The sequence below is a fragment of the Arachis ipaensis genome, chromosome B8 (genome assembly GCF_059453495.1).
Source record: "Arachis ipaensis isolate K30076 ecotype BB chromosome B8, ASM5945349v1, whole genome shotgun sequence".
NCBI lineage: Eukaryota > Viridiplantae > Streptophyta > Magnoliopsida > Fabales > Fabaceae > Arachis > Arachis ipaensis.
In genome coordinates, this window is record NC_142443.1 from 54,545,567 (window position 1) to 54,569,377 (window position 23,811).

The following is a 23,811-nucleotide window of genomic DNA, read 5'->3' on the forward strand; positions in this document are numbered from 1 at the left end:
ATCATATCTCTTCAAAAATATCTTTTTTATCTTATCTTTTTCAAAATCATATCTTTTTAATCATAGCTTTTCATATCATATCTTTTTCAACTATCTTTTCTAACTTCTTAACTTCTTATCTTTTCAAAATTGATTTTCAAAATTTGTTTCAACTAACTAATTGACTTTTTGGTTATTTCTCATCTTGTTCAAAACTACCTAACTAACTCTCTCTCTCTAATTTTTGAAAATATCTTCCCTCTTTTTCAAAATTCCTTCTTAATTAACTAATTATTTTAATTTTTGATTTTAATTTTCAAAAATTACTAACCTTTTTCAAATACTATTTTCGAAAATCACTAACTCTTTTTCAAAAATTATTTTCGAAAATCCTCTTTCTCTCTCATCTCCTTCTATTTATTTATTCATCTACTAACATCTCTCCCCCACTCACCAAAAATCCGAACCCTCTCTCTCTGAGTTCAGATTTTCTCTTCTTTTCTTCTACTCACATAAGGGAACCTCTATACTTGGGCAAAAAGGATCTCTATTATTATTATTTTTCTGTTCCCTCTTTTTCATATGAGCAGGAGCAAGGACAAGAACATTCTTGTTGAAGCAGACCCTGAACCTGAAAGGACTCTGAAAAGGAAACTAAGAGAAGCTAAAATACAATCCAGAGATAACCTTACAGAAATTTTCGAACAGGAAGAGGAGATGGCAGCCGAAAATAATAATACAAGGAGGATGCTTGGTGACTTTACTGCACCTAATTCCAATTTACATGGAAGAAGCATCTCCATCCCTACCATTGGAGCAAACAATTTTGAGCTTAAACCTCAATTAGTTTCTCTGATGCAACAAAACTGCAAGTTTCATGGACTTCCATCTGAAGATCCCTTTCAGTTCTTAACTAAATTCTTGCAGATCTGTGATACTGTTAAGATCAATGGAGTAGATCCTACAGTCTACAAGCTCATGCTTTTCCCATTTGCTATAAGAGACAGAGCTAGAGTGTGGTTGGACTCTCAACCCAAAGATAGCCTAAACTCTTGGGATAAGCTGGTCATGGCTTTCTTAGCCAAGTTCTTTACTCCTCAAAAGCTGAGCAAGCTTAGAGTGGATGTTCAAACCTTTAGACAGAAAGAAGGTGAATCCCTCTATGAAGCTTGGGAGAGATACAAGCAACTGACCAAAAAGTGTCCTTCTGACATGCTTTCAGAATGGACCATCCGGGATATATTCTATGATGGTCTGTCTGAATTAGCTAAGATGTCATTGGATACTTCTGCAGGTGGATCCATTCACCTAAAGAAAACATCTGCAGAAGCTCAAGAACTCATTGACATGGTTGCTAATAACCAGTTCATGTACACTTCTGAGAGGAATCCTGTGAGTAATGGGACGCCTCAGAAGAAGGGAGTTCTTGAAATTGATACTCTGAATGCCATATTGGCTCAGAATAAAATATTGACTCAACAAGTCAATATGATTTCTCAGAGTCTGAATGGAATGCAAGCTGCATCCAACAGTACTCAAGAGGCATCTTCTGAAGAAGAAGCTTATGATGCTGAAAACCCTGCAATAGCAGAGGTGAATTATATGGGTGAACCATATGGAAACACCTATAATCCCTCATGGAGAAATCACCCAAATCTCTCATGGAAGGATCAAAAGCCTCAACAAGGCTTTAATAATGGTGGAAGAAATAGGTTTAGCAATAGCAAACCTTTTCCATCATCCACTCAGCAACAGACAGAGAATTCTGAGCAGAATCCATCTAGCTTAGCAAATTTAGTCTCTGATCTATCTAAGGCCACTGTGAGTTTCATGAATGAAACAAGGTCCTCCATTAGAAATTTGGAAGCACAAGTGGGCCAGCTGAGTAAAAGAATCACTGAAACCCCTTCTAGTACTCTCCCAAGCAATACAGAAGAGAATCCAAAAGGAGAGCGCAAGGCCATTGAATTGACCATCATGGCCGAACCCACAAGAGAGGAGAAGGACGTGAATCCCAAGGAGGAAGGCCTCCTGGGACGTCCAGTGATCAATAAGGAGTTTCCCTCTGAGGAACCAAAGGAATCTAAGACTCATCTAGAGACCATAGAGATTCCATTGAACCTCCTTATGCCATTCATGAGTTCTGATGAATATTCTTCTTCTGAAGAGAATGAGGATGTCACTGACGAACTAGTTGCCAAGTTTCTTGGTGCAATCATGAAGCTGAATGCCAATTTATTTGGTAATGAGACTTGGGGAGATGAACCTCCCCTGTTCACCAATGAACTAAATGCATTGGATCAACTGAGATTGCCTCAGAAGAAACAGGATCCTGGAAAGTTCCTGATACCTTGTACCATAGGCACCATGAACTTTGAGAAGGCTCTATGTGACCTGGGGTTAGGAATAAACCTCATGCCACTCTCTGTAATGGAGAAACTGGGAATCTTTGAGGTACAAGCTGCTAAAATCTCATTAGAGATGGCAGACAATTCCAGAAAATAGGCTTATGCACAAGTAGAGGACATATTAGTAAAGGTTGAAGGCCTTTACATCCCTGCTGATTTCATAATCCTAGATACTGGGAAGGATGAGGATGAATCCATCATCCTTGGAAGACCCTTCCTAGCCACAGCAAGAGCTGTGATTCATGTTAACAGAGGTGAACTAGTCTTTCAATTGAATGAGGACTCCCTTGAGTTTAAAACTCAAGGACATCATTCTGTAAACATGGAAAAGAGGCACAGTAAGCTTCTCTCAAAACAGAGTCAACCAGAGCCCCCACAGTCAAACTCTAAGTTTGGTGTTGAACTCCCATATCCAACTCTAAGTTTGGTGTTGGGAAGTCTCAACAATGCTCTGAACATCTGTGAGGCTCCATGAGAGCCCACTGTCAAGCTATTGACATTAAAGAAGCGCTTGTTGGGAGGCAACCCAATTTTTATTTATCTAATTTTATTTTTATTTTTGTTGTTCTTTCATGTTTTATTAGGTTCATGATCATGTGGAGTCACAAAATAAATAGAAAAATTAAAAACAGAATCAAAAACATCAGAAGAAAAATCACACCGTGGAGGAGGAGTTCACTGGCGTTCAAACGCCAGTAAGGAGCATCTGTCTGGCGTTCAACGCCAGAACAGAGCATGGATCTGGCGTTGAACGCCAGAAACAAGCAGCATCCTAGCGTTCAGACGCCAGAAATGCACACTGAGGAAGAGCTGGCGCTGAACGCCAGAAACAAGCATCTGGGCGCTAAACGCCCAGAACAAGCATCAATTCGGCGTTTAAATGCCAGAATTGCCTGCAATGGCATTTTACATGCCTAATGGGTGCAGGGATGCAAATTCTTGACACCTCAGGATCTGTGGACCCCACAGGATCAACTCAGCATCTAAGGGCCCCACAAGATCCCCACCTACCACCACTCACTCTCTTCCCTCTTCTCAATGTTCATCCTCTCTTTCCAATAAACACTCTTCCCCAAAACTATTCACCAATCACCTCAATCTCTCTTCCCTATCACCACTTCACCACTCACATCCATCCACTCTTCCCCATAAACCTACCTCATAAACCCCACCTACCTTCAAAATTTAAAATCAATTTCCCACCCAAAACCCACCCTTATGGCCGAACCTTACCCCCCCTCCCTTCCCTATATAAAGCCCTCCATTCTTCCTCATTTTCACACAACACACCCCTCTCTTCTCTTCTTGGCCGAATACACCTCTCCCCCCTTTCCTCCATATTTTCTTCTTCTTCTTCATCTATTCTTTCTTCTCTTGCTCGAGGGCGAGCAATATTCTAAGTTTGGTGTGGTAAAAGCATAAGCTTTTTGTTTTTCCATTACCATTGATGGCACCCAAGACCGGAGAATCCTCTAGAAAAGGAAAAGGGAAGACAAAAGCTTTCACCTCTGAGTCATGGGAGATGGAAAGATTCATCTCCAAAGATCATCAAGACCACTTCTATGATGTTGTGGCCAAGAAGAAGGTGATCCCCGAGGTCCCTTTCAAGCTCAAGTGAAATGAGTATCCAGAGATTCGACATAAAATCCAAAGAAGAGGTTGGGAAGTTCTAACAAACCCCATCCAACAAGTCGGCATCCTAATGGTTCAAGAGTTCTATGCCAATGCATGGATCACTAAGAACCATGATCAAAGTAAGAACCCGAATCCAACGAATTATATTACAATGGTTCGGGGGAAATACTTAGATTTTAGTCCGGAAAATGTGAGGTTGGCGTTCAACTTGCCTATGATGCAAGGAGATGCACGCTCATACACTAGAAGGGTCAACTTTAATCAAAGGTTGGACCAAGTCTTCATCGACATATATGTGGAAGGAGCTCAATGGAAGATTGACTCCAAAGGTAAACCAGTTCAATTACGAAGACTGGACCTCAAGCCTGTAGCTATAGGATGGTTGGAGTTCATCCAACGCTCCATCATCCCCACTAGCAACCGATCTGAAGTTACTGTGGATCGGGCCATCATGATCCATAGCATCATGATTGGAGAGGAAGTAGAAGTTCATGAAGTCATCTCCCTTGAACTCTACAAAATAGCCAAAAAGCCCTCTCCTTGGGGCAAGGCTAGCTTTTCCTCATCTTATTTGCCATCTATGTTACTCAGTTGGAGCTTCCATAGAAGGAGACATTCCCATTGAGGAAGAGAAGCCCATCACTAAGAAAAGGATGGAATAAGCAAGAGAGCCCATTCATGGATCTCAAGAGACGCATGAAGCTCATCACCATGAGATCCCGGAGATGCCTCAAATGCATTTTCCTCCACAAAACTATTGGGAGCAAATCAACACTTCCCTAGGAGAATTAAGTTCCAACATAGAACAACTAAGGGTGGAACATCAAGAGTACTCCATCATCCTTCATGAAATTAGAGAAGATCAAAAAGCAATGAGGGAGGAGCAACAAAGACAAGGAAGAGACATAGAAGAGCTCAAGGACATCATTGGTTCCTCAAGAAGGAAACGCCACCATCACTAAGGTGGACTCATTCCTTGTTCTTAAATTCTCTGTTTTTCGTTTTCTTTATGTTAAGTGCTTATCTATGTTTGTGTCTCCATTACATGATCATTAGTATTTAGTAACTTTGTCTTAAAGTTATGAATGTCCTATGAATCCATCACCTCTCTTAAATGAAAAATGTTTTAATTCAAAAGAACAAGAAGTACATGAGTTTCGAATTTATCCTTGAACTTAGTTTAATTATTTAGATGTGGTGACAATATTTTTTGTTTTCTGAATGAATGCTTGAACAGTGCATATGTCTATTGAAGTTGTTGTTTAAGAATGTTAAATATGTTGGCTCTTGAAAGAATGATGACAAGGAGACATGTTATTTGATAATCTGAAAAATCATAAAAATGATTCTTGAAGCAAGAAAAAGCAGTAAAGAACAAAGCTTGCAGAAAAAAAAAATAGAAAAAATAGAAAAAAAGAGAGAAAAAGCAAGCAGAAAAAGCCAAAGCTCTTAAAACCAAAAGGCAAGAGCAAAAAGCCAATAGCCCTTAAAACCAAAAGGCAATGGTAATAAAAAGGATCCCAAGACTTTGAGCATCAGTGGATAGGAGGGCCTAAAGGAATAAAATCCTGGCCTAAGCGGCTAAACCAAGCTGTCCCTAACCATGTGCTTGTGGCGTGAAGGTGTCAAGTGAAAACTTGATACTGAGTGGTTAAAGTCAAGGTCCAAAGCAAAAAAATAGAGTGTGCTTAAGAACCCTGGACACCTCTAATTGGGAACTTTAGCAAAGCTGAGTCACAATCTGAAAAGGTTCACCCAATTATGTGTCTGTGGCATTTATGTATCTGGTGGTAATACTGGAAAATAAAGTGCTTAGGGCCACGGCCAAGACTCATAAAGTAGCTGTGTTCAAGAATCATCATACTGAACTAGGAGAATTAATAACACTATCTGAACTCTGAGTTCCTATAGATGCCAATCATTCTAAACCTCAATGGATAAAGTGAGATGCCAAAACTATTCAAGAGGCAAAAAGCTACAAATCCCGCTCATTTGATTGGAGCTATGTTTCATTGATAGTTTAGAATTTATAGTATATTCTCTTCTTTTTATCCTATTTAATTTTCAGTTGCTTGGGGACAAGTAACAATTTAAGTTTGGTGTTGTGATGAGCGGATAATTTATACGCTTTTTGGCATTATTTTTAGTATATTATTAGTAGAATCTAGTTACTTTTAGGGATGTTTTTATTAGTTTTTATGTTAAATTTACATTTCTGGACTTTACTATGAGTTTGTGTATTTTTCTGTTATTTCAGGTATTTTCTGGCTGAAATTGAGGGACTTGAGCAAAAATCAGATTCAGAGGTTGAAGAAGGACTGCTGATGCTGTTGGATTCTGACCTCCCTGCAATCAAAGTGGATTTTCTGGAGCTACAGAACTCAAAATGGCGCGCTTCGAATTGCGTTGGAAAGTAGACATCCAGGGCTTTCCAGCAATATATAATAGTCTATACTTTGGCCGAGTTTAAATGATACAAAAGGGCGTTGAACTCCAGTTCTACGCTGCAGTCTGGAGTTAAACGCCAGAAACACGTCACGAACCAGAGTTGAACGCCAAAAACACGTTACAACTTGGCGTTCAACTCCAAAAGAAGCCTCTGCACGTGGAAAGCTAAAGCTCAGCCCAAGCACACACCAAGTGGGCCCTGGAAGTGGATTTATGCATCAATTACTTACTTCTGTAAATCCTAGTAGCTAGTTTAGTATAAATAGGACTTTTTACTATTGTATTAGACATCCTGGATTGTATTTTTGATCCTGTGATCACGTTTTGGGGGCTGGCCTCTCGGCCATGCCTGAACCTTTCACTTATGTATTTTCAACGGTAGAGTTTCTACACTCCATAGATTAAGGTGTGGAGCTCTGTTGTTCCTCATGATTTAATGCAAAGTACTACTGTTTTCTATTCAATTCAACTTATTCCGCTTCTAAGATATCCATTCGCACCCAAGAACATGATGAATGTGATGATTATGTGACGCTCATCATCATTCTCACTTATGAACGCGTGCCTGACAAACACTTCCATTCTACATGCAAACAAACTAGAATGAATATCTCTTGGATATCTAATACAGGGGACCGAGTCCGAGTTATTAGAATCCTCGTGGTATAAGTTAGAACCCATGGATGGCCATTCCTGAGATCTGGAAAGTCTAATCCTTGTCTGTGGTATTCCGAGTAGGATCTGGGAAGGGATGGCTATGACGAACTTCAAACTTGCGAGTGCTGGGCGTAGTAACAGACGCAAAAGGATAGTAAATCCTATTCCAGTATGATCGAGAACCTCCAGATGATTAGCCATGCCGTGACAGAGCATTTGGACCATTTTCACAGAGAGGATGGAATGTAGCCATTGACAACGGTGATGCCCTTACATAAAGCTTGCCATGGAAAGGAGTAGGAAGGATTGGATGAAGACAGCAGGAAAGCAGAGGTTCAGAGGAACGAAAGCATCTCTATACACTTATCTGAAATTCTCACCAATGAATTACATAAGTATTTCTATCTTTATTTTCTGTTTATTTATTATTATTATTCGAAAACTCCATAACCATTTGATATCCGCCTGACTGAGATTTACAAGGTGACCATAGCTTGCTTCATACCAACAATCTCTGTGGGATCGACCCTTACTCACGTAAGGTTTTATTACTTGGATGACCCAGTGCACTTGCTGGTTAGTTGTGCGATGTTGTGAAGTTATGTCTGGACCATGGTATTGTGCACCAATTATTGGCGCCATTGCCAGGGAGAGAACGAACAACAAATTTTACAACCTCAGAGTAACAATTTCGCATGTATCAACAATCAAAGATGGAACCTAGACAACTCATCTTCTCAATACCACAACAACAACCAACCTTCTTCCTAATACCACAACAATACCTACCAAGCTAACAACCATAGATACCAAACGCCTCACCAAAGACAAAAACCCAATCAACCTTCTTCTTCTCCCACAAACCTAGGTGATGACTCTCACCGTGCACTCTACCAAGAACAAGAGAGACCTAGGGCTATGATAGAGAAAAATGAAGAGAACACTAAGAATCTCAACGCACAAGTTGGCACTATGAGTGCTCAAATATCCTTCATAGCCGAGATTCTCTCAAGGTTGTCCCTACCTCCTACCAACAATACCAACACCAACTAAGCCTGTAGCTCATCTAGCCTTCCTTCCCAACCTATTCCAAACCCAAGGGGTAGCATTAATACAATCACCTTGAGAAGTAGTACAATGCTTGAGGAAGTTAAGCCCAAGCCTATCAAGTTGGCAGAGGATGTTCCTAATGTACAAGTTGGTGAAACAATGCAGATAGATGAAGATGAAAAGGAAGAAGAAGTTGCAAAGGAAGAAAAAGAGCAATTGAGGGCCAAGGAACCGAAGAGGAAGAACAACTTAGAGAAAAAAATTCCTATACCTTTTCCTACGATAGCTAAGAAGGCCAAGAAGCATGAGGAGCTTGATCCCAACATAATGCAAATCTTCAAGAATGTAGAGGTAACTATTTCACTCTTTGATGCCATACATCAAGTCCCAAAATATGCTAAATTTCATAAGGATGTGTGCACTCATAAAGAGAAGATTGGTGGGCTAGAGATGAATCTATTAGGTAATTCTGTTTCTCCTGTGATGGATGATTTTCCTAAAAAATATAGTGATCCCGGTCCTTGCTTGGTATCTTGTATGATTGGTGAGATTCAACTTAAGGATTGCATGTGCGACCTAGGGTCATGTGTGACCATTATGCCACTCTCGATTTATGAGAAGTTGAACCTTGCACCGCTGAGGCGAATCGGGGCAAGTTTTGTGCTTGTGGACAAGAGTATAATTTCAGTTGTGGGTATTGCTGAGAATGTATTGGTGAGAATTCATGCCTTAATTTTTGCGGTGGATTTTCATATCCTAGAGACACCTCCCATTGATTCGGATAGGCCATCCTCCATCCTACTTGGGACGCCATTCTTAAAGACATCCCGGTTTAAATTAGATGCATATTTGGGGGATTACTCATTTGAAGTCAAAGGAAAGGTGGTGAAGTTCAAATTGGAGGAGACCATGAGGCAACCTCTAGAGGGGTTCATTCAATTTTTGGTTGTGACATTGTTGAAGATGATGTAATTGAAGAACACTTTGGGAGTGATGGTGAGATAAGTGTTAATAGAAACTTGGGGATAAGAGGAATTAGCAAGGAAAAAGGAAAGGATACACAACTTCCATATTTTCAAGTAAACAAGGCACCCAATCATGGTTCAATTGACAAGTGGAAGCATCTTCCCTTGAAGGACACTCTTACAAAGGGACAAGAAGGATAAGATGGATATCCTTGAGGATGTTCCAAAGAGGTGATCGTGAGCTCATGACCGTCCAACTTAAGAACATTAAAGAAAAGTGTTAGGTGGGAGATACCCCACCTTGGTATGATCCCCTTGTACATAGTTTCTTGCATGTAGTTTTAGAGTCTTTGTTTGATTTTGTGAGTTTGTTTAAGTGTGCTTGATTTTGTTTGATTTTGTCGAGTTTGTTAAAGTCTTCATGAGGATTTCATTGATCTTGGTTTGATTAAATTGGCAATTTTGAAGAAAAATGCTTGATTTTGAGTATTGCATGAAATTCCAAGTGTTTTTGAAGTATCTAGCTTGAATGAATGCCAATATTGTGCTATCATTGTCTTCCTTCATGTTTTTGAAAAAAAAGGGGGGCATTCCACGCGTAAGCGTAGATGACGCGTAAGCGTCAAATTCATTGCCGCAACTCCTGCTACAAAAACCAGAGAGTTGCGTTGGTACTGTGCGAATTTCATGCTCGGAGCACAATTGCTCTCCACGTGTAGGCGTGGACGACGCTCACGTGTCAGTCGCTCTTTATGCCATCCACGCGTGTGCGTCACTAAGGTGTACGCGTCGTATTTACTTCAGCAGCTCCCTATTACCAAAACCAGAGAGTTATACGGGTCCTGTGCAGCCTCTATGCAAAAATCACGACTTGGCCCCGCGCGTACGCGTACCTGACACATACACGTCCCCTTCCATTTCTGCTCTCCACGCGTAGGCATGGACGACACTCACGCGTCACTCTCCTTTTTCATCTTCCACGCATACGCGTGGATGAGGCACACGCGTCACACTGCCGACGTAGCTATAGGGTAGCGCACCCTGCTTCTTTTCTTTCCTTAATTCTTTCCTCTACTCCTTCTTCCTTTCTTCTTCGTTCTCCTTACCACCTCTTCTCCATCCATAACCACCAGCGACCTCAACCACCAGTGACCACCACCTCCAGCGGTCCCACATCTTCTCTCTCCTCTCTTCTTCTCCTTCTTCTTCTCCTATTCTCACTCACACTCAACCTCACTTTCTTCCTCCTTTTAAGGTTTCATTTCTCTTCTTTCTCTTTTGCTTTTTAAAATTTTCCTTTGATTGTTGCATTTAAGTACTCTACTCTCTTTGTTCTTAGTGCATTTTAATTTTGTTATTTGTAGCTCACTTTTGTTTCTTTTCCTTCTTCTTATATTCTTTCATGGGTGTTAATTTCATTTTATATTTTGAGTTGGTGGATTATTTTGCCATTTCTTGGTTTGTTTATGCTATATGGGTATTGCTTTGATGATTGACATTCTATTTTGGGGCATATTTCTCTTGGACTCATCAAACTTGCTTGTTATTTACACTTTACACACCAAGTGTTTGTGAAAAAGGGCCAATGACACTTTAGTTCACTTTTGACCTTTTTCTTTCAACTTAGTGCCTCCTTTTCATAACACTTGCGCACCATGTTCATTGAGCTTCATTTCCATGATTTTTCATCATCAAATGCTCATTAATTTTGGTTTGCTATGCTTTTAGCGTCATGTAAGAATTAGTGGTTCAATGTTCTCTAACCTCACATCTTTCAATTCTATGATTAATTGTCTTGGAGTTAGTTGAGCCAATAGTTTCTTGTGATTCCCACCACCCTTGCATGTGTGTATCATTTTTGTATCGATGCTTGAGTTTACTCCTCTCATGCCTTATACTTGCATGCATCTTTCACTCTTGCATCTAGTGCTAATGAAGTGCCTCCATGATTATCTTGACGTCTTACTTGCATGTAGTAGCTACCATGTTTTTAAGACGCTTTACTCTTTTGAGGCATTTATTCTCACTTGCATTTTCTTACCTCCGGTGTTTATCTCTCTGAGCTTAATATTTCTTCTTCTTCTTTCTTTTCAGGATGGCCATCAGAAAAGGAAAAGAAAAGACCTCTAAGAAGATACCTATGGACGGGGTGTATGTAAAGACACTCGCAAGAGAACAAGCTTCAAAGTCAAGTGCCAATTTCCACCTCCTAAGCGGTTGACAACACATCAACCGCATTGATGAGGCAGAGGAAGCCACCCCCACAAGGGAAGTGGACTAAGTCCTACAATTGCAACTAAATAGAAGGATGAGAATCTACATGCGGATATTGCTAACCCATAAGCTCCACCATAAGCTCACTGGTCGCACCAACCCACCTACGGCGGAAACCGACACTCCGGAATCCACTTCGGATCATGGCAAAGAAGTAATTAAGAGGTGAACATGGAGACGTCCTTTTTTCACCATCCTATGGCCATTGCGAGTGACACTCTTGAACCTACTCTGCTCATCATTGATAGCACGGAGCACCGTGCAAATTTTTAAGTGTGGGAAAGTCGTTTACCAACTTCCGTAGGTAACAACCCATCTTTTCAACACCCAAATCTTAATTTTTTTTGTCAATTAAGATAATTTGCATTGCATGGATAGTTTTTACATTTAAGAACTTTTTGCATGGTAGTTGTTTTGTATTTAATCACTTCCTGCTAGGACTACTTGGTTAGGATGATGATTTCTTTTCCAAGAAACTATTTTAGGGTACCATACCAATTTAAAAAATTTTTGTGTTGAACTTGCTTGAAGAAACTAATTTTGGAATATGTTTTTGAGCTAAGAACACACAAGCATGTGAGTTTTGAGCTTAATTGCGTGGTTACATCATATAACCACTTATTTCCATTCTTGTGTGCATTGTTCTCTTTCTATGATTGTAATCTTTGATTTGTTTGATTCTTTATGTCCATTATTTTGTGTACGAATGTATTTATATGATTGAGGTCATTATTTCAATAGCTCACTTACCCAAATAGCCTTATCTTTTATCTACCATTGTTAGCCAATTTTGAGCCTATGTTATATCCCTTTTTTTGTTCTTTAATGTAGCGCATCACTGCCCCTAATTGAAAAATAATAAATGTCCTCTAATTTGGATCTTTGATTAGCTTAGGCTAGTGAGAGTGTGTGTCACTTAAGCGGGAGGGAAGCTTGAAAACATTGGTAGAGGTAAAAGTGTATTTTTGTATTTTTAATAAAAATATTGGGAATTGGGTACACACTCATGTGTTGAATGTTTAAACCATATGCATTAGTACCGTTGTATATAATTCATCAAAAGAAAAAGAGAAAAAAAGAGAAAAAAAAAAGAAAAAAATGTGGAAAAATAACTAGAAAAATAAAAAGAAGAAAAATATATAGAAAAAGAAAGCAATAAAAAAGGAACAAAATGCACCAAGGTGAAGCCAATAATAACCAATGCATATGGGTTGTGAATTAAAAGAGAATGCAAGAGTGTGTGAAAAGTGAATAAATGGGTAGCTAAGTTTGTATTTAAATCGTATAGGATGTTATTTGTGTTAGGTGAGAGCTTAGGTTAATCAAGAATTTAAATTTCAAGCTCACTTGACCAAATACAATCCCACCTTGACCCTAGCCCCATTACAATCTAAAGATAAGTCCTCATGATGAATGTATACATGCATTAAATAATTGTTGATTGTTAGATGAAAAACAAATCTTAGAAAGCATGATTAGAAGAGAATTGAGCGAATCAATCCTATAAACTTGAGTGACTAGAGCGGATACACTTACGGTGAGGGTTCGATGCTCAACTCCTTGTTCCCTGCTTTCACAAGCTTTCTTCTTGCAAGTTGTTTACACTCCATTCTGATATTTGAATTGGTAGAGTTCATGAATCATCATATCACCTTGGCCCTATGTATATGTTCTTGGGAGATTGACTTACTCTTAATCAAGTAGATAGAAGCATTGGATAGTGTTACTTGAGTTATTTTCTATTGATAATTGTTAGTGGGTACTTGTGATTTTCAATTAATTTTACAATTTAAATATGTCTTTAGTTAATGCCTACCATGTGTTTGATGAAATGTTTCCTTTGATTATGGAGTAGTTTTCTATACTTTTGGCCTAGGATAAGGGAATTGGGTGACCTTGAGTCATTGGGTCTAATTGATTTGGTGGTTTGAGAACCCTTAGTGGTCAAATTGATACCCATTGACACTAATCTACTACTAAGGCAATTAGTAGTTGGATTGGGACTTATGAGTTAAAATTGATCAAGCTATTTGACATACTTCACTTGTAGAAGTAGACTTAATGGGATTGGTTCCTCATAATTGTCAATATATGGTTATTAGACAAGGATAGTGATCCTAATTCCTATGACTTAGCCAAGAGTCCTTTTTATAATTCATATTTGAACCCAAAAATCCGAATTGCTTGATTCTTGTTATAGTTAGTTTAGTTGTATACTTAGTTCTAGAGTAGAAGTAGATTTATATGTTACCTTGTTAGATTACATTTACTTATACCTTGCCTTAATTGCTTCGATTTAGTTTCTTTTGTAACACCCTAATTACCCTAAGCCTTACCTCTAGCCGTAAAGCAAAGGTTAATCAAAGGTTATGACAATTCTAAGGCTTGTACATATTTATATAGAAGGAAATAATATATTCTATAAGCCCGATAAAGGATTAAGCTCAAAGACAGAAATACGAAAGCGCGAAACGTTCACACAAAGCTAACGTACAAGATACAAGATATAGATGCAAGAGAATAGAACATATATAGATATAAGAATATAATAATCATAGGGGACTAGCCGCAGCTTGCACAGTTTAAGCCGACTAGTTAAGACCAGAGAAATACAGAGTTTTGGAATTTAAAACAGCTTATACAACTTATTTCTCAAGTAGGCCTCTAAGGCCATAAAAATAAATATACAAAGAGATGTGAGAGTAACTACAAAAGGTAAAACAGAAATGAACCAAGGAGGAACCATACTCCACTCTGTCATCATATCCGCAATCTCACCGAAGTGGATTTGTAACCTGCATATGAAAAACAACAACAACATATGATATGAGAACCGGAGGTTCTCAGTATGGTAACAGTGCCCAATAATGTAAGATGTAAGGCTTCGGGATGCCAAAGGCAATCCTAGAACTTCACATCAAACTGATATTCAAGCCTAGAACAATTATAATTAACGTAAACCTTAAACAATAAACAGGGTTTTCTAAACTTAAAGGATTTTAACTAATACTAATCATACTGTTGTATCCCACAACCTTCGCCAACCTAACCTCCGTGCGATCCCATCACCACCACCTACCTAACCTCCTCAGCACCAGAAAAACACAAGATAAATGCAAGCAAGTAAAACACAGATAGTATTCATTTACAGCAAGTAATTCAAGAAGCAAGTAGGCATGTTATACAATTAGGCAAGATCAAGTAAACAAAGCAAGCAAGCATATAGAAGATTCATATGATGAATGTCTATCCTATTGGCTGTGATATCATATGTCGGTTGTAATGCCAAACCCAACAGAAAATCCGGTCGACAACTCCCGGATTAATCTCCCTATTGCGCATAAGGAGGAATAACTCCGAGGGATGAGTGCCTTACAACCTTCTCCTTTCAGAGGGAAACATTCCGAGGGAGCGTGTCCTACCACCTTCCTCTGGTTGTCGCATGATTCCGTGGGTTAGTGCCCTACCACCTTGCAATCAGAGAGACATCGCATTTTCAGGAGGAATAATTCCGAGGGATGAGTGCCCTACCACCTTCTCCTTTTTAGAGGGAAACATTCCGTGGGAGCATGCCCTACCACCTTCCTCTGGTTGTGAAAAATATGAGTGAGAAGCTCAGCTTTAACTCTCACATCTGCACGTTGGCGGGAGACTGCTACAGCCCCTACGACGGATAACAAAACATATCATAATCACAATTTTAATCTCAAGGGCCAGTGCTCATGGCACCCTTCCACCCATACTCATTCCATTAACCATAATCATTACTTTCCAAGTTCTCAACTCATCACAATTCATCACCAATATCATAAATATTCCATTTTGAACTCATTGGTTCATCAGTTTGCTCATCTCATTATCGGTAATCACCAAGTTCACTACTCTTCCTTTTCTCTTAACCAAACTCATCCTCAATACACCAGAATCCTAAACCTCCGTTCGCTAACTTTTCAAAGTAACACCAAATAAATTCTCCTAAGGCCTTTGCCATGTTCCAATGCCCCAAAAATAAGCCCAAGAGTCTTTAAATGGTGTCATAGAAGTATACAATCTTGTTGGGAAAGTGAATAGTTTAAAAACAAAGTTTAAGTTATAAAAAGGACTTGTGCGTACATACAGGGGTGTGCATGCGCACGCCCAGTAGATTTTTAAGATGTGTGCATACACATAGAGGTGTGCGTACACACAGGCATTGACCTTCCCAACTTGTGCGTGCGCACAGGTTGTAAAACCTCATTGGGTATGTGCGCGCACAAATTGTGCTAGCGCTCTCAACAGGAAGCCTTTCCCTGCCTATGCGTACGCATAGGGCTGTGCGTGCACACTGGTTTAAATTTACACAGGGGTGTGCATGCGCACATACCAAAAATCACAAAATTCTGCAACCTTGCAGAATTTCAGATTTTGACACCAAACTTTGAATGATCATAATTTCCTCTACAAAAATTCAAATTTTACAAACTTTATATCAATTTTAAGACTTTTCAATGAACTTTAATTCTAAACAAGTTTCAACAAATTTTTAAAACTGAGGCATAAGTTATGACTCATCAAAATTTACTAAAAACCAGTTTTTACCAAAAACCTCAAAACCTCAATTTCACCAAAACTCACAATTCAAAACCAAACTAATCATAACCCAAAAAATACTAAAAAAACATCAAAGTCTATACCATTTCTCTCCCAATTCAATCATCCATAATATCCCAATTACATCATTCAACACCATAAAAATCCTTTGTCATTAACATCCAAAACCATCATAATCATTCATAATCATCATCAATCAACATCAACATCAACCACTACAATTCCTCATATTACTCTCATAAAACTCACATCTTCAAACCATAGTTATCAAAATCAACATTCATATTACCAATATCAACATACACACTCACCCACAGCAATCAACATCATAATTCATCATTAACACCAATACTTCTCAACAATCACCCACAAATATCAATTATTCATCATTACTCATTAACCATATCAACCACCCTTATCAACAATAATAGTCCACAATATTTATAATCCACTTTTTCAACACCAACAACCACCAACATATAATATTACTCCCCAACCATATCCACTCCATACACGGTTATATCAATCACTAAATCACAATTCACTTTCAATTAACATATACATTCAATTCAATCCTATCTTAAGGTCAACTAGCTTAAGTTTCCAGAAACATTATAGATTACATAAAGGAAACCGAAACGATACCTTGGCCGATTCCCAATATGCACAAAACACTACTTGAGTCCAAACAAGCTTCCAAGACTCACCAACAAGCCACCAAAGCTCAACTAATATAATATATATGTGAAAATCAAAATCTAGAAACCCAAACATACAACACCACAAGGGTTTATGAGCAACTTATCTTGTCTAAAGAGGATTGGGGCAATTTCCAACAATTATCCGCTACTAAATATCACCTAAACAACCAAAACCACAAAACTTGCTCAAAAACCAAACCAAAAAATGCACAGAAAACTAGGGCTGGAAACTGGGAAGTGAGATGCAATTTCTTACCAGGTTTTCTTAAATAGAAACGTAGAGCTCGACAAGATCTTCGTGTGGCCATAAACGGCACGTCAATTGGAGTTCCGTAGCTCAAGTTATGGCTCCCAGAAATGGAGGATGAATAGTGTTCCCATGGTTTCTCTTCTCTCTTCTCTCATAACCGAACTCCCTCTCTCTCTCTTTAATAAAAATGAGCTGAAAGTTCATTAAAGGAGGCATATATAAGTTGGACTTGGGCTCAACTTGGACCCGGTCCAACCCGTTAGCGGTTTTAGCCCGTTTGGCCCACTATGGACCAAAATCTTTAAGATTAGTGCCCGATTTTTAATTATAAATTATTTTTATCCTTTCAAAATAATAAATCAATTTTCAAAATCTTATTTTTCAAAATACGCAGTACTGGACAGAATAGAGCCGGCACTGCCAGCTTAAGTGCCAGTACGCATTTTTACAAAAACTTTTCAAAAAAGATACATTTTCCAACTCAGAAAAATTCACTAAAATCAAATTTCACCTTTCTATTTTCAAATTTAAACTTCTAAATTTTGAATCTATTCCAGACACTAAAATTATTTTATTAAAACAGTTTTACCTGAAAAATTCCGGTTCTTACATCTTGCACTTAATATTCTTGCATGCTAAGCTTTAGTAGTTTAAATTCTTGTTTATGAATCTCAACCCCGGAATTCTAACCAATATTGATGCATATGTTTGCCCATTCTCTTGAGGACGACCTGAGACTAATACTCTCAGTTTCTTTTTATTGGGATTGAACTTGTGACAATCATATCAAAATTTGATCAAAATAGTTATTTGTTGGTCTAGGACTATACTGTGACATGATTTTCTATTGAGAAATTCTAGACGAACAATAATCTTCACTATCAAATTTTTGGCGCCGTTGTCGGGGAATGGTTGCAATGTGTGCTTTGATATTAGTTATGTGAATATTGTAGATAGTTTACTTGCTTTCATTAGTTTGCTTTTAGTTTAGTTTTTCTTTAATGCATGAGCTATGACTTTTAAGTTGAATGACTCGGTTTCAACCAGATTCTAGCTTATCCGAGTTTGATCCCGAAATTGAAAGAAACTTACTTCATACTCGGTAAGCTAGACGTCGGTTGGATTACACGGCTAGTATTTCGGCCTTCCTTGAGGAACCTTCCGAACCACTAGACAGAACTGAGAGTGATCTAGAGTCCACATTCAATGAAGGAACTTCCTATTCCTCTGTTGGCACTACTGATATATCCTTGCACATGGTGGAGCCATGTAGGATTATCTTGCACGAGCAAGGAGCACCGGATCTCATTCTTCGACTGTTGCAAGCTAGGTATCCGAATCTTGATTGTAATTTTGAGCTGAAGAATAGTCTGATCAACTTGCTTCCTAAGTACCATGGACTACCGGGCCAAGACCCCATTAGGCACTTGAGAGACTTCTAAATAGCTTGTTCTACGGCTCGAAGGTATGGCGCTGATGAGATTGCTATCATGGTTTTTGCTTTCCCCTTCTCCATTGAGAGGCAAACAAAAGAATGGTTCTACTCCCAACCTGATGAAGTGGTGATTGAATGGGACCTATTGAGAAGAGAGTTCTTAGATAATTTCTTTCCTCCAAAGAAGACCGACTACATCGGAAAGAAAATTTTTGGAATAATGCAAAGAGACCAAGAGACACTCTATGAATATTGGACTCGATTTAAGAGGTTGTTGGAATCTTGTCCACATCATGGATTAGATACTCATTTTCTCATTAGCTATTTCACTGGAATTTTTTGTGCACCAGATAAGAGATTGCTCACCGCCTCCAATGGTGGTTCCCTTTCTAAGAACAAGACAGCGGCGGAAGCATGGAGTTTGATCAATGATGTCGCCAAAACTACCTAACATGTAAGAGTGAGGAACAATCCTCCCAAGAGTGTGGTGGAAGCACCTTCTTCCAACTTGGCTAGCTTTGACTAAAGTACTTAGAGAAATGACTACTCTCCTCAAGGAGATTCACCAAGGACAAAAGGCATCTCAATCAATCCAAGCCATCCAAGGCCCACCTCAAATCTTCCAACTTGAAGGACCTCCTAGAGTGTGTGGTTTATGCTTTAGTACCTCGCACTATACCAACCAATGCCATCAAGTCCAAGGGTATTACGCTCTTACGGTAGCCAACAACTACAACAATCGCCCACCCTATCAATCTCAAGGTCAAAGCAATTACTCCCATGGTAATAACTCTAATCATAGGTGGAGAGATAATTCTCAAGGAAACAACCACAATTGATGAGCGGATAATTTATACGCTTTTTGGCATTATTTTTAGTACATTTTTAGTAGAATCTAGTTACTTTTAGGGATGTTTTTATTAGTTTTTATGTTAAATTCACATTTCTGGACTTTACTATGAGTTTGTGTGTTTTTCTGTGATTTCAGATATTTTCTGGCTGAAATTGAGGGACTTGAGCAAAAATCAGATTCAGAGGTTGAAGAAGGACTGCTGATGCTGTTGGATTCTGACCTCCCTGCAATCAAAGTGGATTTTCGGGAGCTACAGAACTCAAAATGGTGCGCTTTCAATTGCGTTGGAAAGTAGACATCCAGGGCTTTCCAGTAATATATAATAGTTCATACTTTGGCCGCGTTTAGATGACGCAAAAGGGCGTTGAACGCCAGTTCTACGCTGCAGTCTAGAGTTAAACGCCAGAAACACGTCACGAACCAGAGTTGAACGCCAAAAACACATTACAACTTGGCGTTCAACTCCAAAAGAAGCCTCTGCACGTGGAAAGCTAAAGCTCAGCCCAAGCACACACCAAGTGGGCCCCGGAAGTGGATTTATGCATCAATTACTTACTTCTGTAAATCCTAGTAGCTAGTTTAGTATAAATAGGACTTTTTACTATTGTATTAGACATCCTGGATTGTATTTTTGATCCTGTGATCACGTTTTGGGGGCTGGCCTCTCGGCCATGCCTGAACCTTTCACTTATGTATTTTCAACGGTAGAGTTTCTACACTCCATAGATTAAGGTGTGGAGCTCTGTTGTTCCTCATGATTTAATGCAAAGTACTACTATTTTCTATTCAATTCAACTTATTCTGATTCTAAGATATCCATTCGCACCCAAGAACATGATGAATGTGATGATTATGTGACGCTCATCATCATTCTCACTTATGAACGCGTGCCTGACAAACACTTCCGTTCTACATGCAAACAAGCTAGAATGAATATCTCTTGGATATCTAATACAGGGGACCGAGTCCGAGTTATTAGAATCCTCGTGGTATAAGTTAGAACCCATGGATGGCCATTTCATAGATCCGGAAAGTCTAAACCTTGTCTGTGGTATTCCGAGTAGGATCTGGGAAGGGATGGCTGTGACGAACTTCAAACTCGCGAGTGCTGGGCATAGTGACAGACACAAAAGGATAGTAAATCCTATTCCAGTATGATCGAGAACCTCCAGATGATTAGCCATGCCGTGACAGAGCATTTGGACCATTTTCACAGAGAGGATGGGATGTAGCCTTTGACAACGGTGATGCCCTTACATAAAGCTTGCCATGGAAAGGAGTAGGAAGGATTGGATGAAGACAGCAGGAAAGCAGAGGTTCAGAGGAACGAAAGCATCTCTATACACTTATCTGAAATTCTCACCAATGAATTACATAAGTATTTCTATCTTTATTTTCTATTTATTTATTATTATTATTCGAAAACTCTATAACCATTTGATATCCGCCTGATTGAGATTTACAAGGTGACCATAGCTTGCTTCATACCAACAATCTCCGTGGGATCGACCTTTACTCACGTAAGGTTTTATTACTTGGACGACCTAGTGCACTTGCTGGTTAGTTGTGCGAAGTTGTGAAGTTATGTCTGGACCATAGTATTGTGCACCAATTATTGGTGCCATTGCCAGGGAGAGAACGAACAACAAATTTTACAACCTCAGAGTAACAATTTCGCATGTATCAAGTTTTTGGCGCCGTTGCCGGGGATTGTTCGAGTTTGGACAACTGACGGTTCATCATGTTGCTCAGATTAGGTAATTTTCTTCTTATTTTGTTCTCAAAGAAAAAATTTTCAAAAAAAAAATTTTTTTTCAAAAATCTTTCAAAAAAATTTTATTATGTTCTTCAGAATTTTTAAGAATGGATTCTAGTGTTTCATGAAGCATGTTGAAGCCTGACTGGCTGTAAAGCCATGTCTAAATTTATTTGGACTAGGGCTTCCAACCCAACATTATCAAGAGCAAGCTAGTTGTTGCTAATCCACCTGCTGCTGTTCCAGATCCACCTGATTTACATGCTAAAGCTTGACTGGCTATTAAGCCATGTCTAACCCTTTGATTGGAGCTTTGGGCTAATATTGAAAGATTCCTGGAATTCTTCTTAAAGATTTTGGAATCCTTATTTCTCTTTTTCACATTAATTTTCGAAAAAAAAAATCCAAAAAAATCATAAAATCATAAAAATAAAAAATTATTTCATGTTTCTTGTTTGAGTCTTGAGTCAAATTGTAAGTTTGGTGTCAATTGCATATTCATTTTGCATTTTTCGAAAATTCATGCATTCATAGTGTTCTTCATGATCTTCAAGTTGTTCTTGGTAAATCCTCTTGTTTGATCTTGATGTTTTCTTGTTTTGTGTCTTTTCTTATTTTTCATGTGCATTGTTGCATTCATAGTGTCTGAACATGAAAGATTTCTAAGTTTGGTTTCTTGCATGTTTTCTTTGCATATAAAATTTTCAAAAATATGTTCTTGATGTTCATCATGATCTTCAAAGTGTTCTTGGTGTTCATCTTGACATTCATAGCATTCTTGCATGCATTCATTGTTTTGATCCAAAAATTTTCATGCATTGAGTCTTTTTCATGTTTTTCTCTTTCATCATAAAAAAAATTCAAAAATCAAAAAAATATCTTTTCCTTTTTTTTCTCATAAATTCGAAAATTTGAGTTGACTTTTTCAAAAATTTTTAAAATTCAATTATTTCTAATGAGTCAAATCAAATTTTCAATTTAAAAATCTTATCTTTTTCAAAATCTTTTTCAAAAATCATATCTTTTCCATTTTTTATTATTTTCAAAAATTTCAAAAATCTTTTTCAAAATATTTTTCAAAAATCTTTTTCTTAATTTTATATCATAATTTTCGAAAATATCATCAACAATTAATGTTTTGATTCAAAAATTTCAAGTTTGTTACTTACTTGTTAAGAAAGATTCAAACTTTAAGTTCTAGAATCATATCTTGTGATTTCTTGTGAATCAAGTCATTAATTGTGATTTTAAAAAATCAAATATTTTTCAAAACTATTTTCAATCATATCTCTTCAAAAATATCTTTTTTATCTTATCTTTTTCAAAATCATATCTTTTTAATCATAGCTTTTCATATCATATCTTTTTCAACTATCTTTTCTAACTTCTTAACTTCTTATCTTTTCAAAATTGATTTTCAAAATTTGTTTCAACTAACTAATTGACTTTTTGGTTATTTCTCATCTTGTTCAAAACTACCTAACTAACTCTCTCTCTCTAATTTTTGAAAATATCTTCCCTCTTTTTCAAAATTCCTTCTTAATTAACTAATTATTTTAATTTTTGATTTTAATTTTCAAAAATTACTAACCTTTTTCAAATACTATTTTCGAAAATCACTAACTCTTTTTCAAAAATTATTTTCGAAAATCCTCTTTCTCTCTCATCTCCTTCTATTTATTTATTCATCTACTAACATCTCTCCCCCACTCACCAAAAATCCGAACCCTCTCTCTCTGAGTTCAGATTTTCTCTTCTTTTCTTCTACTCACATAAGGGAACCTCTATACTTGGGCAAAAAGGATCTCTATTATTATTATTTTTCTGTTCCCTCTTTTTCATATGAGCAGGAGCAAGGACAAGAACATTCTTGTTGAAGCAGACCCTGAACCTGAAAGGACTCTGAAAAGGAAACTAAGAGAAGCTAAAATACAATCCAGAGATAACCTTACAGAAATTTTCGAACAGGAAGAGGAGATGGCAGCCGAAAATAATAATACAAGGAGGATGCTTGGTGACTTTACTGCACCTAATTCCAATTTACATGGAAGAAGCATCTCCATCCCTACCATTGGAGCAAACAATTTTGAGCTTAAACCTCAATTAGTTTCTCTGATGCAACAAAACTGCAAGTTTCATGGACTTCCATCTGAAGATCCCTTTCAGTTCTTAACTAAATTCTTGCAGATCTGTGATACTGTTAAGATCAATGGAGTAGATCCTACAGTCTACAAGCTCATGCTTTTCCCATTTGCTATAAGAGACAGAGCTAGAGTGTGGTTGGACTCTCAACCCAAAGATAGCCTAAACTCTTGGGATAAGCTGGTCATGGCTTTCTTAGCCAAGTTCTTTACTCCTCAAAAGCTGAGCAAGCTTAGAGTGGATGTTCAAACCTTTAGACAGAAAGAAGGTGAATCCCTCTATGAAGCTTGGGAGAGATACAAGCAACTGACCAAAAAGTGTCCTTCTGACATGCTTTCAGAATGGACCATCCGGGATATATTCTATGATGGTCTGTCTGAATTAGCTAAGATGTCATTGGATACTTCTGCAGGTGGATCCATTCACCTAAAGAAAACATCTGCAGAAGCTCAAGAACTCATTGACATGGTTGCTAATAACCAGTTCATGTACACTTCTGAGAGGAATCCTGTGAGTAATGGGACGCCTCAGAAGAAGGGAGTTCTTGAAATTGATACTCTGAATGCCATATTGGCTCAGAATAAAATATTGACTCAACAAGTCAATATGATTTCTCAGAGTCTGAATGGAATGCAAGCTGCATCCAACAGTACTCAAGAGGCATCTTC

The 23,811-nt window shown here is 38.1% G+C and overlaps 2 non-coding genes across 2 annotated transcripts; both read right to left on the bottom strand.

The window, feature by feature from the left end:
- Positions 1 to 1,089: 1,089 nt before the first annotated feature.
- Positions 1,090 to 1,197, bottom strand: LOC148548149 (small nucleolar RNA R71). Its single transcript, XR_015897122.1, has one exon. It is a non-coding gene; the product is annotated as a small nucleolar RNA R71 (small nucleolar RNA).
- Positions 1,198 to 23,371: 22,174 nt separating this feature from the next.
- LOC148548150 (small nucleolar RNA R71) lies at positions 23,372 to 23,479 on the bottom strand. Its single transcript, XR_015897123.1, has one exon. It is a non-coding gene; the product is annotated as a small nucleolar RNA R71 (small nucleolar RNA).
- Between the last annotated feature and the right edge of the window lie 332 nt (positions 23,480 to 23,811).